The sequence below is a fragment of the Mustelus asterias genome, chromosome 22, assembly GCF_964213995.1.
Source record: "Mustelus asterias chromosome 22, sMusAst1.hap1.1, whole genome shotgun sequence".
Taxonomy (NCBI): Eukaryota; Metazoa; Chordata; class Chondrichthyes; order Carcharhiniformes; family Triakidae; genus Mustelus; species Mustelus asterias.
The window spans coordinates 70,197,043-70,215,010 of NC_135822.1; the positions used below are offsets into that span (position 1 = coordinate 70,197,043).

At 48.3% G+C, this 17,968-nt stretch overlaps 1 protein-coding gene across 1 annotated transcript in view; it reads left to right on the forward strand.

Annotated features, from left to right (window-relative positions):
• Positions 1–17,968, forward strand: part of slc23a2 (solute carrier family 23 member 2) — a 315,342-nt gene that overhangs the window by 81,156 nt on the left and 216,218 nt on the right. The gene's annotated exons all lie outside the window — the stretch shown is intronic.

Consider the following 17,968-nt stretch of genomic DNA (forward strand, 5'->3'; position numbering starts at 1 on the left):
AATCAAAGATTATCAGGGGGTAGATGGGAATGTGGGATTGGAAACACAGATCAGATCAGCGGGCAGAGATACAAGAGGGTTCAGGGGGGAATTTTTTTTGCAGAGGGTGGTGAGTGTCTGGAACGAGCTGCCAGAGGTAGTAATAGAGGGAGGTACAATTTTGTCTTTTAAAAAGCATTTAGACAGTTACATGGGTAAAATGGGTTTAGAGGGATATGGGTCAAACGCGGGCAATTGGGATTAGCTAAGTGGTTAACAAAGAGGGCGGCATGGACAAGTTGGGCCGAAGGGCCCGTTTCCATGCTGTAAACCTCTGACTCTAATGACCCTCTATCAGCCATGATCTTATTGAATGGTGGAGCAGGCGAGAGGGTGAAGAGCAGTGTCGGATTTAGACTTGGTGAGGCCCTAAGCTATATAAAGCTTGGAGGCCCCCTTGTTAAAAAGTTACACCAAAAGGTCTCACAAAGGTGTGTCCCAAAACAGGACCTTGGGTCGCCACAAAAAAATTGAAAACATAATTATGCCTTTTAATTATTTAATAGCAAGGTATTTCAAGTGAAAAATACAAATTATTTTCAAATGAATGCATTTACTGATTACATATTTATCATTTGGCTGGCTTGATCTCTCATAAATTTTGGTAATTTTTTGAGTTGCCCTTCAAGCTGGTGCTTTCTTTTTCTTTCCTGGTATCCGCTCTTAAATGTTGTCTTCATTGTAAACCTTCTGAAATTTCATGAGGCCCCTGCGGATTGTGAGGCCCTAAGCTGTAGCTTGTTTAGCTTATGCCTAAATCCGGCACTGGCGAAAGAGTGGTCTACCGAGGCTGTATGTTTGCACAATGGTTGGTTGCTTTGATGAGTTGTAACACCATAGCTTCCAGTGAGTGATGGCAGCTGCTGCTCTGACCTGTTGACAGGGGGGAAACGAGGTGATATCTGGTCCAGATCCACAAGCTGGCTTGTTTCAGAATCCAAACTGTTGTTTCACACAGTCGGCCCAGACATTTGAACCTCGGTGTGTAAATAATATATAATATAATATATCCCCCCTGCTATTTGTGAATGGGAATATTGTCAATGCTGCTGGGGTGGGGCAGGGGGTGGGATGCGGGGGGCAGGGGGAGGGATGCGGGGGGCAGGGGGAGGGATGCAGGGCGGTGATATTTCACAATCTGGGCCCAAGTCAGTTCAAGTTGTCTTCGTACAAACCGAAATCGTGGGGCATGACTGGAGACAAAGGTTGCAGCTGTACCCATTGGCAAACCTTGGCAGGAGTTGGCACTGTGCAAATGCCATGTGGTCGTTGTAACGCAGGGCGACATCACCACGAGTCATTTGCCCAGGAACCAACTCTGTGCCGGTGTTTTGTCTGAATTTTTTAAAAAAGTGTATATATATATATATATCTCGAAACAGCTGGTGAAATTGTCATCCAATTGCCTGAAACTGGCACCTTTTCCCTAATGGGGGGGGAGCTGAATCTTTTAGTTATCGGGTGCAGGGATGAGATTGAGGTGGTTTGTGATCTCTGCAACCTTGTGCCTGTAGGAGTTGATGTATCCAATAGCACGCAGTGGAACTGTGAAGGTCTACTGCAGCCATGCATTGGACAGAGATGTATCAAATTCCTGATCCCAGGAATGCATCTTACCTCCCCCACACACACACTGTCATGTTTCAATCAACACGAGTACCTGTCCTGATTAGTTATTTACAGCAGTATCCTCACTGGGCACAGCGGTTAGCACCGCTGCCTCACCGCGCCAGAGACCTGGGTTCGATTCCCGGCCTCTGGTCACTGTCTGTGTGCAGTCTGCACGTTCTCCCCGTGTCTGCGTGGGTTTCCTCCGGGTGCTCCGGTTTCCTCCCACACTCCAAAGATGTGCGGGTTAGGTGGGATTGGCCGTGCTAAATTCTCCCTCCGTGTCGGGGGATTAGCAGGGTAAATATGTGGGGTGACGGGGACAGGGCCTGGGTGGGATTGTGGTCGGTGCAGGCTCGATGGGCCTCCCTCTGCACTGTCGGGATTCTATGATTCTACGAATATTCTTTTGGTTAGCATTCTGACCTCTCTTGAGTTCCGCGTCGACAGTTCATTCAGGTCACATCGCCTTGTGACTGGGGGAGAGTCACCGTGTGAATTGAAGCTGATCCACTTTGGAAGCCGGTGCATTAACATCGCCTGGGAGGAATAACTCCAATCTTTGCAAATAACTCTGGGTTAAAAGTGGAGCCCCGAAAAGGGACTCTGTGCAACTCGCTCGCTGCTTCCCAAACACCGGAGACCAAACACTGAGGAAAAGGTGATCTGCCGCCCTGGAGAGAAAGGATTGACGGAGAGCCAGTTATCAAAGTGGGATTAGTCTCCGTTCCCCTCCCTCACTCCAGAGTCTGACACCTGCTGGGTCCTGGGAGGGGTGGGGGTATGCCCTGTTTCCCTTTGGGCAGAAACTGACAGGTGCCAGTTTCAGGGAGCCAGTTGTCAGTGTTAAGTCTATAACAGTTGATGTATGTTCTCGATGAAACCATGTACTGTTCACCCGGCTGCAAGGGTGCTGTAGAAAATGTTCTGACGCTGTCGTTGCTTGTGTTTGTTATGAAGCAATCTTATCTTTCAGTTTTTTTGTAAGCCTGTACTTCCAAGATCAGCATGTAGAACTCCAGAAAATAAACCCCGATTGCATTTTTCCAAAGTTGCATTACGAACCGATGTGAGATTGTTTTCAGTGCTGGGGATGTCTTTGCTGCATTTATCGGGGTCGTTGTAACTGTTAATCTATTCATTCCAAGTTTTTGTTCAATGATTAAATGAGAAAAATGGTTGTAAACTTGCTGACGGAATGGTTTTGTCCTTGTTCTTACCAACCTGTCACTGCACTGCATGTGGACACCACGCCAGTGTTCAAGCCTGGAATGAAATGAAGGTTTTGGGTATCCGGGGAATGGTTCTGGGGATGAGGGATGGAGTGCAAAATCGAGTTGGGCGGATTAAGAGAAGATCGAGATGTTTAGAATTGTGAAAGGAGTCGAGAGGGAGGGCAGTGACTGACGGGGTGATTGGCACAAGAACTGAAGGTGACCTGGCGATTGGGCTTTGGAATGCACCGTCTGATAGGGTGCTGCATACAGATGCAATGGTAGGGTGACACAGTTGTTAGCACCACTGCCTCACAGCGGCAGGGACCCAGGTTCGATTCCCGGTTTGGTCACTGTCTGTGTGGAGTCTGCACATTCTCCCCATGTCTGTGTGGGTTTCCTCCGGATGCTCCGGTTTCCACCCATAGTCCAAAAGACGTGCTGGTTAGGGTGCATTGGCCGTGCTAAATTCTCCCTCAGTGTACCTAAACAGGTGCTGGAGTGTGGCGACTAGGGGGATTTTCACAGTAACTTCATTGCAGTGTTAATGTAAGCCCACTTGTGAGACCAATAAATAAACTTTAGTGGGAATTGGATAAATACTTGAAGTGGGAACATTTGCAGAGATAGGTTGACGGAGCCATGGGTGTGGGACCAGCTGGACTTCCCTTCCAAAGGATAGATAGACCAGATGGACCGAATGGCCTTATTGGCCAGTACAGTCTGCCTCCTACTGGCTTGGTTCAAGCTGCAAACACATGGGTTAGCTTGGATCCAACTCGTGCTTTCCTGTTTCATTATCTGGAAGCTGATCTGAAAGGTAGACTTACATTTCTATAGCACCTTCCATACCCTCAGAAGATCCCCAATCTTTCACAGCCTCTGTGGTATTGTCACGATTGCAATATAAGAAACGTGGCGGCCAATTTGCACTCAGCACGCTCCTACAACGCAGCAATATAATGATAACCAGATCACCTGTTCCAGCTCACGAGAGCAGAGGATGCTGAAAAAAGTAAGGAGAGAAAACAGAGTTAACGTTTCAAGCCCTTTCGGTCTTGGTCAGAACTGAAGGAAGGGAGAATGTATTCGAGCTGTGAGAGATTGCAACAAAGAGCAGCAACTCCAAGAGCAAAAGAACAGAACATGGTGTAGGAGGGGAGGTGGGATTTGCATTGAGACAATGAATCATAGAATTCTTGCAGTGCAGAAGGAGGCCATTCAGCCCATTGAGTGTGCACTGACTGGCAGAGCATCTCACCCAGGCCATATCCCCGTGACCCCACCTATTGACGCTAACCCCCTAACCTACACATCTTGGGACACTATGGGACAAATCAGCAATGTATGGGATATTTTCAAAAGGGGGGGGTTTAAGAGGTAAGAGAAAGGTCACAGTCTAAAGCTGCCGAACTCAATGTTGAGTCCAAAGGGCTGCAACGTGCCTGACCGGAAGATGAGGAGCTGCCCCTCCAGCTTGTAGGTTGTGGAATGAACTGAGACCTGGGCTCCCTTTGGGAATAACGCCATGATAGACTGCACTTGTTAGATAGAAGAATGTAAAGCGATAGGGCGTGGGCTTGGTTAGAAAACAGCAAGCCAGGTTTATTGATAAGCTCCACAGGGGCTGGCTTCGGACTGGGCAAAAGCTCGAGAAGAATAAAGTGAACAAGTGACCCAACTCTTAAAGTGACAGTGTACCAACACAACGACATCCCCAAATATATAACCAGTACCATGGAATATATTGTACTCATCTAAGGCTGCAAGTGGGACCTGAGTCAGTCTGAATGATGGCATCTCCCAACAGCGCAGCAATCCCTCCGCACTGGGTGGGTGTGTCTCCCTTATGTGGCCAAGAACCCACAGCCTTCTGACTGCCAGGATGACTAGCTTTCGGAGCGCTGCTCCTTCATCAGGTCAGTCTCACTCACCTGATGAAGGGTCAGCGCTCTGAAAGCCCGTGTTACCAAATAAACCTGTTGGACTTTAACCTGGTGTTGTGAGACTTCTTACCAAGTCTGATTTTACCCAGCAATGTCTCAGGTAGAAATTGGAGCTTGAAGGGTGGCTTGTGTTTGAGCCGCTCGGTTGCTGGAGAGTAAAGGAGACGCAAGTTCTGCTTCTTCCTAAAATACCTTTATTTCTTTGATCCAACTCCTCACACAATTCTCCACCTGTGGCCCCTTTATATCTCAATGTTTACTATTGAACAATTGATATCAAATTAGGACTTAATTGGAAGGTCTGTTAACCTATTCTGAACAGATTAATAGTGAAAAGTCACGCTCTCTTAATGAATCCTTTCATCGTTAACTGTAGAATCTGTATAGTGAGATTCATCAAGTCTGCAGCAACTCTCCGACAGAGCATCTTACCCAAGTCCACCCGGCTGCCCTATCCCTGTAACTCTGCAAATTTAGCATAGCCAATCCATTTAGGGCAGCACGCTGGCACAGTGGTGAGCACTGCTGCCTCACAGCACCGGGGACCCAGGTTCGATTCTCGGCCTTGGGTCACTGTCTGTGTGGAGTTTGCACATTCTCCCCGTGTCTGCGTGGGTTTCCTCCGGATGCCCCGGTTTCCTCCCACAGTCCGAAAGACGCGCGGGTTAGGTGTATTGGCCGTGCTAAATTCTCCCTCAGTGTAACCCGAACAGGCGCCGGAGTGTGGCGACTGGGGGATTTTCACAGTAACTTCATTGCAGTGTTAATGTAAGCCTTACTTGGGACTAATAAATACATTTTAACTTTAACTTTTAACCTAACCTGCACCTCTTTGGAGTGTGGGGGGAAACCGGAGCACCCGGAGGAAACCCACGCAGACACGGGGAGAAAGTGCAAACTCCACACAGACAGTGACCCAAGCTGGGAATCGAACCCGGGTCCCTGGCGCAGTGAGGCAGCAATGCTAACCCACTGTGCCACCATGTTCGCCATTCTATCCTTCAAACTGCGCTGACCCGTAGGAAGTCAGTGCTGGAGCGAGAGAGAACACACGGCCTCAAAAAGCAACGTATCTTTCTGTTTCCTCTCTCCCTCCACCCCCCCCCCCCCCCCCCCCGAGGAATTTCACAAGCTCTTTGATCACAGTGTGTCAAGGATGTGGTCTGAAGGAATCAGGTTGTATGCTGTTTGGCACCAGTTCAATGCCATACAAAGCTGTGCTTTAATGATGGAATAAAGACTTGGGTTTACAAAGCGTCTTATTATCATCTACCGCAGAGTTTCACAATCAATGTCATCAAGGCAAATATAGGCAAAAGTCCCAATCCCAGGTATTAAAGGAGAGTTATTCCCTCCTCTTCAAATCGTGCTGTGGGATTTATTTCCCAAACCGCAGCAACCAACAGTCAGGGAAACGCTTCAGGATCTTATAGGAAGGATGAAACACGCTGAGTGCTGCTCCGGAATGTAAGACTTGTTGATTTGCTTAAGTCCAGGAACTTGCATGATCCAGAGCCAAGGAACTAATGCCAGGTGCCACTTGATCTCGGTCCCTGGAGGTCATTCTTTCTTCCATCAAACACAGAAGCATTCCTCACCACTTTTGTTCGTTCTCGACTGTGTAGCTTTATTGTTCCAGATTTGACATTAAACCTTGGCAAGTGATGCTGCCAGCTTGCTGTTCTGTTTTTGTTCCCCCATTGATCAACACAAACGCAAGGTCCTTGAGTTTGAGTGTGTCCTGTTCCTTGCTGTTGTTTGGGTACTCGGTGGGCTGTTGCCAGCTCACTATTGAATCATTTTGTTGATATTTTGCTGTGTATGAAATGGCTGCCTTTGTCATTTAGCTCCGTAACTTTGCCAATGCTCCAAGTGTGCCCAAGCCTTTGAATTTCTGGATCACAAGATTGGGCTTGTAGCTGCCTCTCCCCATGTACAAATGACCAGGAGTTCAGCAAATTCCTTACCAATCCCCAAATCCTTTCCTTCACCTGCTGGCTTCACCGCGTTTTCAACTTTTGTTTTCTTGAAATAATCCTCTTTAAGTTTCGCTGGTTAAGTTTATTGAACATTGGGTGAAAAAACAGTGCAGCATTGAGGAGAGGCAGAATGCTTCTCATTAATTTCATATTTTGTTTCATGTAATTTAAGCTGTGGACATGCCCGTACAAGCACATGATTTCTTCCCACATGATACCAGCTGGAATTAGGGAGAAGTGCAGTTTTGCTAATCCAGTTATCAGAAACCCCAGGCAGGAGTCCATTCATCCCACGCTGCTGGTGCCAGCTCTTTGCCCAACCAATCCTGAGCCAATCCTACAGCTCTGCACTCTCACGCTTGGCAATCCGAAAATGATAGCTCCGAGAACCTGGGTGAGTACCCGGCTCGCCATAACATTCAAGGCTATGGCCCAAGTGTTGGCAAGTGGGATTAGGTGGGCAGGTCAGGGCCTTTCCTGGGTCTGTACAAACTCGATGGGCCAAAGGGCCTCTTCTGCGCTGTAGTATTCTGTGAGAAAGAGGCCATTTAGCAGATTGCAGCAGTGCTGGCTCTTTAGTGGAGATTTTAGACTGATCCCTGAACTCTCTATCTTGGGGTTTTCCTCCAAGGTTGGAATTTGCTCCAGGGACCCAGGTTTGATTCCCAGCTCGGGTCACTGTCCATGTGGAGTTTGCACGTTCTCCCCGTGTCTGCGTGGGTTTCCTCCGGGTGCTCCGGTTTCCTCCGAAAGACTTTAGGTGCATTGGCTGTGTTAAATTCTCCCTCAGTGTACCCGGAGTGTGGCGACCAGAGGATTTTTACAGTAACTTCATTGCGGTGTTAATGTAAGGCTACTTGTGACAGCGCCTCTTCAGGCGGAACATTCCAGATCAAAGCTTTAGAATGGAATCCGTACAGTGCAGAGCTTTGCCAGTCTGGAACTTGTCAGACACTGGTACTGATGTGTACAACATGAGGACGGCACAGTGGTTAGCACTGCTGCCTCACAGCACCAGGGACCTGGTTTGATTCCCGGCTTGGGTCACTGTCTGTGCGGAGTCTGCACATTCTCCCCGTGTTTCCGTGGGTTTCCTCCGGGTGCTCCGGTTTCCTCCCACACTCCAAAGATGTGTAGGTTCGGTGGATTGGCCATGAGAAATTGCCCTTTAGTATCCCAAGATGTGTAGGTTGGGGGAATTAGTGGGGTAACCATAAAAAGCGGCACAGTGGTTAGCACTGCTGCCTCACAGCAGCAGGAACCCAGGTTTGATTCCCGGCTTGGATCACTGTCTGTGTGGAGTTTGCACATTCTCCCCGTGTCTGCGTGGGTTTCCTCCGGGTGCTCCGGTTTCCTTCGAAAGATGTGCTGGTTAGGGTGCATTGGCCGTGCTAAATTCTCTCTCAGTGTACCCGGGCGTGGCAACTAGAGGATTTTTACAGTAACTTCATTGCGGTGTTAATGTAAGCCTACTTGTGACACCAATAAATAAACATACAGGGTTCTGGGTGAGGTCTCTCCTTACCTCTGGGCAGATGTGCAGGTTAATATGTCGGTTGCACTGAACAAGGCAAAGTCAGGTGCTGCCTGCTTCCTGACTGAGTGGATCTATCTAACGCTGATTGTTTTAAAATGTAACAACCAATACTTCCCAGGTCAAGGGGATGGCATCTCCCAGCAATAAATTCATATTTAGGAGCATTAACAGTAAAAATGGAGGAAAAGTGTGTACAGTGTGAATGTGATAGATCTTACACACACACACACACAAACATTCACACACCACACACATACACACACACACAAACATTAACACACTCACACACACACACATGCACATTCATACACAAACATTCACACACCACACACACACACTCACACACACACAAACATTAACACACACACACACACACATTCACACACAAACATTCACACACATACAAACATTCACACTCACACAAACATTCACACACACACACACAAGCATACACACACACACAAACATTCACACACCACACATCACACACACAGACACAAAAATACACACACAGACACCACACACACAGACACAAGCATACACACACATACATACACACACACAAACATTTACACACACACAAATCACGCACACACAAACATACACATTCACACACACACAGACACATACACACACAAACATTCTCTCACACACACACACACACAAACATTCACACGCACACACACGCACACAAACATTCACACACACATGGACACATACACACACACACACACACAGTAACCATGTACAAACGTGATCTCACTGAAGTATTGGTCTCACTGGTATAATCAGCTGAATAGGTACAGGCATCTTTACTGCTGAATAAACAGGAACAGCATATGGTTTCCAGAATAAATACACTGAGATCGGGTTTGACGTCTTAATGGAGTTGAGTGAACTGTTTTCTAAAAATACTCTGCCGGTCACGTAGCTCACAGCAGGCCCACTGATGTCACACACACACACACACTGAGTGAAAAGCTTTGAGTGTTTACTGGGACATCACATTCACACTGAGGCATTGTCAGCTTTCTAGAGCTTTCAGACTTCTCTCTCATCTCCTCCTGCACGATCTGCTACTTCCAAACCTACTGCTCTCCGAGTACAGCCATTTGGGTCAGACTGGCCCTTAAGCCCTGGCATTGCTGCCCACAGGACCCCTGCGAGAGCCACACTCAGCTTCTTAATCCTGCTTCCCGCTCTTTGTGCACCTGAAAGGGTTCTGATTAGGAGGTTAGGTGGATTGGCCGTGCTAAATGCTTACCACAGGAAGTAGTTGATGCCAAAACATTGAATGTATTCAAGAGGCGGCTGGATATAGCACTTGGGGCGAATGGGATCAAAGGTTATGGGGAGAAAGCAGGATCAGGTTATTGAGTTGGACGATCAGCCATGATCATGATGAATGGCGGGGCAGGATCGAAGGGTCAAATGGCCTCCTCCTGCTCCTATCTTCTATGTTTCTATGTAAATTGTCCCTTAGTGTCCCAAGATGTGCAGATTAGGAGGATCATCAGGGAAGCCATGGCCCAGTGGTATAATCACTAGACTATTCATCCAGAAACTCAGCTAATATTCTGGGGATCCGGATTCAAATCCCGCCACGGCGGATGGTGGAATTTGAATTCAATAAAAAATACCTGGAATTAAGAATCTACTGATGACCATGAAACCATTGTCGATTGTCCGAAAAACCCATCTGGTTCACTAATGTACTTTAGGGAAGGAAATCTGCCATCCTTACTTGGTCTGGCCTACATGTGACTCCAGAGCCACAGCAATGGGGTTGACTTCAACTGCCCTCGGGCAACTAGGGATGGGCAATAAATGCTGGCCAAATCCTCTGCGCAAGTCATTACTGCATTGTTATTCGATGCTTCATCACAGAGTCCTTCAGTTCATCTCTTCCTCTTTGTCGATGTAAAGCTGGCATGGCGCACTGAATGTATCATTCACATCATCATGTGAAGGGGTCATGAGAAGGCCTTGGTGGGTAAGATTAAGGAGAATCCCAAGGCTTTCTACAAATATGTCAAGAGTAAAAGGATGAGATGTGAAGGCATAGGACCCTTAAAAGGTGAAGGGGGAAAAGTTTGTGCGGAACCGTTAGAAATGGCGGAGCTGCTTAATGAATACTTTACCTCGGTATTCACGGTGGAAAGGGATCTGGGTGGTTGTACTGCTGGTTTGCGGTGGACAGAAAGGATCGAGCATGTGGACATAAAGAAAGAGGATGCGTTGGAACTATTGAATGGCATCAAGGTTGGTAAGTCACCGGGACCGGATGGGATGTACCCCAGGTTACTGTGGGAGGCGAGGGAGGAGATTGCGGAGCCTTTGGCGATGATCTTTGCATCGTCGATGGAGACGGGAGAGGTTCCGGAGGATTGGAGGATTGCAGATGTGGTCCCTATATTCAAGAAAGGGAACAGGGACAGCCCGGGAAATTACCGACCGGTGAGTCTAACCTCAGTGGTTGGTAAGTTGATGGAGAGGATCCTGAGAGACAGGATTTATGATCATCTAGAGAAGTTTAGTATGATCAAAAGTAGTCAGTACGGCTTTGTCAAGGGCAGGTCGTGCCTTACGAGCCTGGTTGAGTTCTTTGAAAATGTGACCAAACACATTGACGAAGGAAGAGCGGTGGATGTGGTCTATATGGACTTCAGCAAGGCGTTCGATAAGGTCCCCCATGCAAGACTTCTTGAGAAAGTGAGAGGGCATGGGATCCAAGGGGCTGTTGCCTTGTGGATCCAGAACTGGCTTGCCTGCAGAAGGCAGAGAGTGGCTGTGGAGGGGTCTTTCTCTGCATGGAGGTCAGTGACCAGTGGAGTGCCCCAGGGATCTGTTCTGGGACCCTTGCTGTTTGTCATTTTCATAAATGACCTGGATGAGGAAGTGGAGGGATGGGTTGGTAAGTTTGCTGACGACACCAAGGTAGGTGGTGTTGTGGATAGTTTGGAGGGATGTCAGAAGTTGCAGCGAGACATAGATAGAATGCAAGACTGGGCGGAGAAGTGGCAGATGGACTTCAACCCGGATAAGTGTGTGGTGATCCATTTTGGCAGATCCAATGGGATGAAGCAGCAGTATAATATGAAGGGTACCATTCTTAGCAGTGTAGAGGATCAGAAGGACCTTGGGGTCCGGGTCCATAGGACTCTTAAATCGGCCTCGCAGGTGGAGGATGCGGTCAAGAAGGCGTACGGCGTACTGGCCTTCATTAATCGAGGGATTGAGTTTAGGAGTCGGGAGATAATGCTGCAGCTTTATAGGACCCTGGTTAGACCCCACTTGGAGTACTGTGCGCAGTTCTGGTCACCTCATTACAGGAAAGATGTTGAAGCCATTGAAAGGGTGCAGAGGAGATTTACAAGGATGTTGCCTGGATTGGGGGGCATGCCTTATGAGGATAGGTTGAGGGAGCTTGGTCTCTTCTCCCTGGAGAGACGAAGGATGAGAGGTGACCTGATAGAGGTTTACAAGATGTTGAGAGGTCTGGATAGGGTAGACTCTCAGAGGCTATTTCCAAGGGCTGAAATGGTTGCTACGAGAGGACACAGGTTTAAGGTGCTGGGGGGTAGGTACAGAGGAGATGTCAGGGGTAAGTTTTTCACTCAGAGGGTGGTGGGTGAGTGGAATCGGCTGACGTCGGTGGTGGTGGAGGCAAACTCGTTGGGGTCTTTTAAGAGACTTCTGGATGAGTACATGGGATTTAATGGGATTGAGGGCTATAGATAGGCCTAGAGGTGGGGATGTGATCGGCGCAACTTGTGGGCCGAAGGGCCTGTTTGTGCTGTGGCTTTCTATGTTCTATGTTCTATCATCTTTGATTTCAGTTCCTTACACCTGAAAGTCTGAACAGTGTCCCAAAACTGGGTCTGAATCATGTGTAAAACAGGATTGCCAAGGTTAGGACAGGGTGGGGGGGGCACGCAGATTTTATCAGTGTCACAAGTCAGCTTACATGAACACTGCAATGAAGCTACTATGAAAATCCACATTCCGGCGCCTGTTCAGGTGCACTCAGGGAGAATTTAGCATGGCCAATGCAACTAACCAGCATCTTTCGGAGCCGGGAATCGAACTCGACTTCCTGGCGCTGTGAGACAGCAGTGCTAACCACTGTACCACCATGCCTCTGTGGACTGTCGTGACTCAGAGAGATCCTATGACCATTAAAGTGGCTGCTATCTCTGGATACTGAAATATAACACCACGCACCTACAGATGACCTGGTAAGAGTGCCAATGCCCTGAAGCCCTGGCGGAATGGGCATGGCACAACAACAATGAACACTTGTTGACGGTTCCAATTCTGGATGGGAATAAGACATTTTTCTGTGCACTTCACACCACCGTACAGATGGAACTGCTGAGTTCTCTGAATCCTACACCAAAGTCAGGAGAACTGGTTAACCGCCCCCCCCCCCCCACCCCCTCCCCACCCCACCCCACCCCTCCCCACCCCACCCCACCCCTCCCCACCCCTGGCTTGTTCAGCACTTCTGCCTTCACTCGCAATCGAAGGCCGCCATACTAATAGTGTTGTTCGCTTTATGCCATGCCTTGACTCCTGCCTCCTTCTGTTCAAGATCGGAGACTGTGTGAGCCGGAGGAACATGGCAACTAAAGTAGACCACTCTGCCCCTCGAGCCTGTCCCATCATTCAAATGAAATCCTGGCTGATCCGTATGCTAACTCCCTGCACTTGCCTTTTCGATCTGTTTTTAGACAAAGCCTTCCCCCACTCTCAGATTCGAAATGATGAACTGAGCCCTCTGTCCTCCAGTGTCCCGCACTCGTGGCTTCCTTCTTCCTCCTTTTGATTTGATTTGATTTATTATTATTACATGCATTGGGATACAGTGTAAAGTATTGTTTTTTTGCGCACTATACAGACAAAGCATACCGTTCATAGAGAAGGAAAGGAGAGAGTTCAAAGTGTAGTGTTACAGTCATAGCTAGGGTGTAGAGAAAGATCAACTTAGTGCGAGGTAGGTCCATTCAAAAGTCTGACAGCAGCAGGGAAGAAGCTGTTCTTGAGTCGGTTGGTACGTGACCTCAGACTTTTGTATCTTTTCCCGAAGGAAGAAGGTGGAAGAGAGAATGTCTGGGGTGCGTTGGGTCCTTAATTATGCTGGCTGCTTTGCCAAGGCAGTGGGAAGTGTGGACAGAGTCAATGGATGGGGAGACTGGTTTGTGTGATGGATTGGGCTACATTCACTACCCTTTGTAGTTCCTTGCAGTCTTGGGCAGAGCAGGAGCCATACCAAGCTGTGATACAACCAGAAAGAATGCTTTCTATGGTGCATCTGTAAAAGTTGGTGAGAGTCGTAGCGGACATGCCAAATTTCCTTAGTCTTCTGAGAAAGCAGAGGCGTTGGTGTATGTCCGGGGTGCGTGGGGTCCTGAGTGACCCCAGCTCTCATTTTACCAACAGGTCCCCCCGGTGCACACACAGTGGGGAGGGGGGGGAATGGGGGGGAGGGTGGCTGGCTGTTGCAACAGCACTTTCTGCTAACCTCCATCCGCTCTGGGGTGAGGGAGATTCAGACACAAACAGCAATCGGGGGGGATTCTCTGTCAGCACTGCAGGAATATAAAGGCACCATTTAGCATCAAGGGGACATGGTTGCTGGTGACATGTTATATCCTTGTGTGCTAGAAGGACATTTGCCTTTCTGGATTGCCCAGGCTTTGGGTTTTGGGCTCTCTGTATTCATGAGGCTGTCCCTTCACAGTTTGTCGTGGTAAAGTAAAAGTTTATTTATTAGTCACAAGTAAGGCTTACCTTAACACTGCAATGAAGTTACTCTGAAATTCCCCTAGGCGCCACACTCCGACGCTTGTTCGGGTCAATCCACCTAATCGGCATGTCTTTCAGGTTGTGGGAGGAAACCGGAGCACCTGGAGGAAACCCACGCAGACATGGGGAGAACATGCAGACTCCGCACAGACAGTGACCCAAGCTGGGAATCGAACGCAGGCCCCTAGCGCTGTGAGGTAGCAGTGCTAACCCACTGTGCCACTGTGTCGCCCAGTTGTCCCAGTCCGCTAGCTACACGTTAACTCCTCCCTCAATGAGCTACTGATCTGCTGTAACAGAGACACTGAATCCACACTGACAACAATCTCACTTTCACCTCAGCTAAGGCAGCCAATGGCTTCACTCTGTCAGCACGGTCGCTGGGTGCACAAGCACAGAATCCCATTTGTGCACAGCAAGATCCCACAAATAGCCGAACGGGCCGCTGCTTTCCGGCTTCATTGAGGGATAAATGTTGGTGAGGAAAATGACCAGCCTCTTCTTCGTAAGGTTGCCAAGGGCATCATTCAGGCAGCAACGGGGGTGGCACGATGGCACGGTGGTTAGCACTGCTGCCTCACAGCACCAGGGACCCAGGTTCGATTCCCGGCTTGGGTGACTGTCTGTGCGGAGTCTACACATTCTCCCCATGTCTGAGTGGGTTTCCTCCCACAATCTGAAAGACGTGCTGATTAGGATGCATTGGCCAGGCTAAATTTTCCCTCTGTACCCGAACAGGCGCTGGAGTGTGGCGACTAGGGGATTTTCACAGTAACTTCATTGCAGTGTTAATGTAATCCTACTTGTGACACTGATAAATAATTAATATTCTTATTCACTTATTCAAATGGTGCTTTGGAATAGTGACTATGTTACTTTCCCAACTCCTGTCAGGTGTGGCCTCACCAGTTCTGCTCAGTTCACTTGTATAAGGTGCTGGTGAGGCCACACCTGGAGTACTGTGTACAGTTTTGGTCTCCTTACTTGAGAAAGGATATACTGGCACTGGAGGGGGTGCAGAGGAGATTCACGAGGTTGATTCCGGAGTTGAGAGGGTTGGCTTATGAGGAGAGACTGAGTAGACTGGGGCTATACTCATTGGAATTCAGAAGAATGAGGGGAGATCTTATAGAAACATATAAGATTATGAAGGGAATAGATAAGATAGAAGCAGAGAAGTTGTTTCCACTGGCGGGTGAAACCAGAACTAGGGGGCATGGCCTCAAAATAAGGGGGAGCAGATTTAGGACAGAGTTGAGGAGGAACTTCTTCACACAAAGGGTTGTGAATCTGTGGAATTCCCTGCCCAGTGAAGCAGTTGAGGCTACCTCATTGAATGTTTTTAAGGCAAGGATAGATAAATTTTTGAACAGTAAAGGAATTAAGGGTTATGGTGAGCGGGTGGTAACTGGAGCTGAGTCCACGAAAAGATCAGCCATGATCTTATTGAATGGCGGAGCAGGCTCGAGGGGCCAGATGGCCTCCTCCTGCTCCTAGTTCTTATGTTCTTATAATACAATGTTGTTCGTCCATCATCGTCGATGAGGACCTCGACACCATTGGTCATTATGAGGCTGGATGCGGTGTGTCCGAAGATGACTGATCAGGCCAATTCGGGCACGGAATGTCCTGGCACATATTGGGCAGACTTGTGTAGGCGCTGTAGTTGTTGCGCTGGTGGCTCTGGACTTGCGCAGCTCGCGCTTAAGTTGTGCTTCAGCATTGCACCTTGCTTCATAAGCTTGACAGCCCTTGTGGATGAGGCAGCGCCACGTAGGGCGGTTTTGTGCCAGCGTTTCCCAGGTGGTCGTGTCTACGTCAAGCGACTTCAAGGAGACCTTGAGTGTGTCTTTGTAACGTTTCTTCTGCCCTCCATGCGAGCGTCTTCCAGCAGAGAGTTCCCCAAAAAGGAGCTGCTTGGGTATGCGCTTGTCCGGCATACGGGTGACATGACCTGCCCACCGGGTCTGTGCTCTCATCAGCAGTGTGTGGACTGATGGTAGACTTGCTCTAGAGAGAACTTCAGTGTCTGGTACTTTGTCTTGCCATCTGATGCGTAATATTCTGCAAAGACAAGTCATGTGGAAATGATTGATCTGTCTTGCATGCCTTCGATGCACAGTCCACGTTTCACAGGCATACAGGAGGGTAGTGAGTACCACGGCACTGTAGACCTTCGGTTTTGCTGCTGAGATGATTCCTCGACGTTGCCATCCAGTGGAACGCAGTCTACCGAAAGCAGAACTTGCCTTTGCTATTCTGCAGTTAACTTCTGTATCAATAGTCACTGCTCGGGAGAGGGTGCTGCCAAGATAAGTGAACTGGTCCACTGCCTGTAGTTTCTGCCCTTTGATTGTGATTATGGGTTCTGTGTACGGTGCATGAGGAGCAGGCTGGGGCATGACTTCGGTCTTTTTAGTGTTGATGGTGAGTCCAAAGTTGTCACAAGCCGTGGAAAATTTGTCCATACCGACTTGCATCTCTGGCTCTGAGCCAGTATACAAGGCGCAGCCATCGGCAAAGAGGAAGTCTCTCAGAACAGTCTCCTTCACTTTGGTAATAGCTTGAAGTCTCCTCAGGTTGAAGAGCTCATTGAATGGCGGAGCAGGCTCGAGGGGCCAGATGGCCTACTCCTGCTCCTAGTTCTTATGTTCTTATAATACAATGACAAGAGTACAAAAGGCATGAGGCCAGTGTGGCGACTGGGGGATTTTCAGACTAGCTTCATTGCAGTGTTAATGTAAGCCCACTTGTGACAATAATAAATAAATACATAGATACTTTGCATTCTGTAAATAAACTCTGCTCTTTCCCAGTCAGGCTTCTTGAGTCATTACGCGGGAATAAATGAATTGCCTCTTTCAGGGCAGATTTTGGGAGTCTGGGAATTTTGAAAGGAGGTGGTGGGGATTTATATTTAGGCTGGTGACTGACTGTTCCAGGTCTGCAGGCACTGTCCGGGTGCTGTCTACTATTAAATTACCCAGCAAGCAGGGATTCTTATTGTTCACAAAGTCACAACTGGCTCAGAGAACAAACACCAAAAGGGGAACATGACATTTTTTACATAACAGAACAAAGCATTCCACCTTAACTGGCTACCTTAGTTCCATGTTTCCTGCTGTCACATTCCGTGTTCAGTGGACGGGGATAATGGTGTGTTTATTGTTTCATCACAGGCTCAGATTCATATCTTGTAATCGTTTAGATTGGAATCTGCGCAGGAATAAGTTCATGGACCAGCTCACGCCCAACTACCTGATATTCCTTCCAGCATTCTGCGTGTTGTCCGACCCAGAATATTGGCTCAAACCAGAGCCTGGCTTCTGGGGAACTGCATTCAGACTGGGTGGGTCAGGGCTATTTCCTGGGGAGGCGATGGCCAAGTGATATTATCGCTAGACTGTTAATCCGGAAACTCAGCTAATGCTCTGGGGAGCCGGGTTCGAATCCCGCCACGGCAGAGGGTGGAATTTGAATTCAATAAAAAATATCTGGAATTAAGAATCTACTGATGACCATGATACCATTGCTGGAGAGTGGCGACGAGGGGATTTTCACAGGAACTTCACTGAAGTGTTAATGTAAGCCTATCGTGACACTAATAAATAAACATTCTCGATTGTCGGAAAAACCCAGCTGGTTCACTAATGTCCTTTAGGGAAGGAAATCTGCCGTCCTGACCCGGTCTGGCCTACATGTGACTCCAGATCCACAGCAATGTGGTTGACTCTCAACTGCCCTTGGGCAACAAGGGATGGGCAATAAATGCTGGCCAGACAGTGATGCCCATGTCCCATGAATGAATAATAAAAAAAACACGACCTTTCCTGTTTG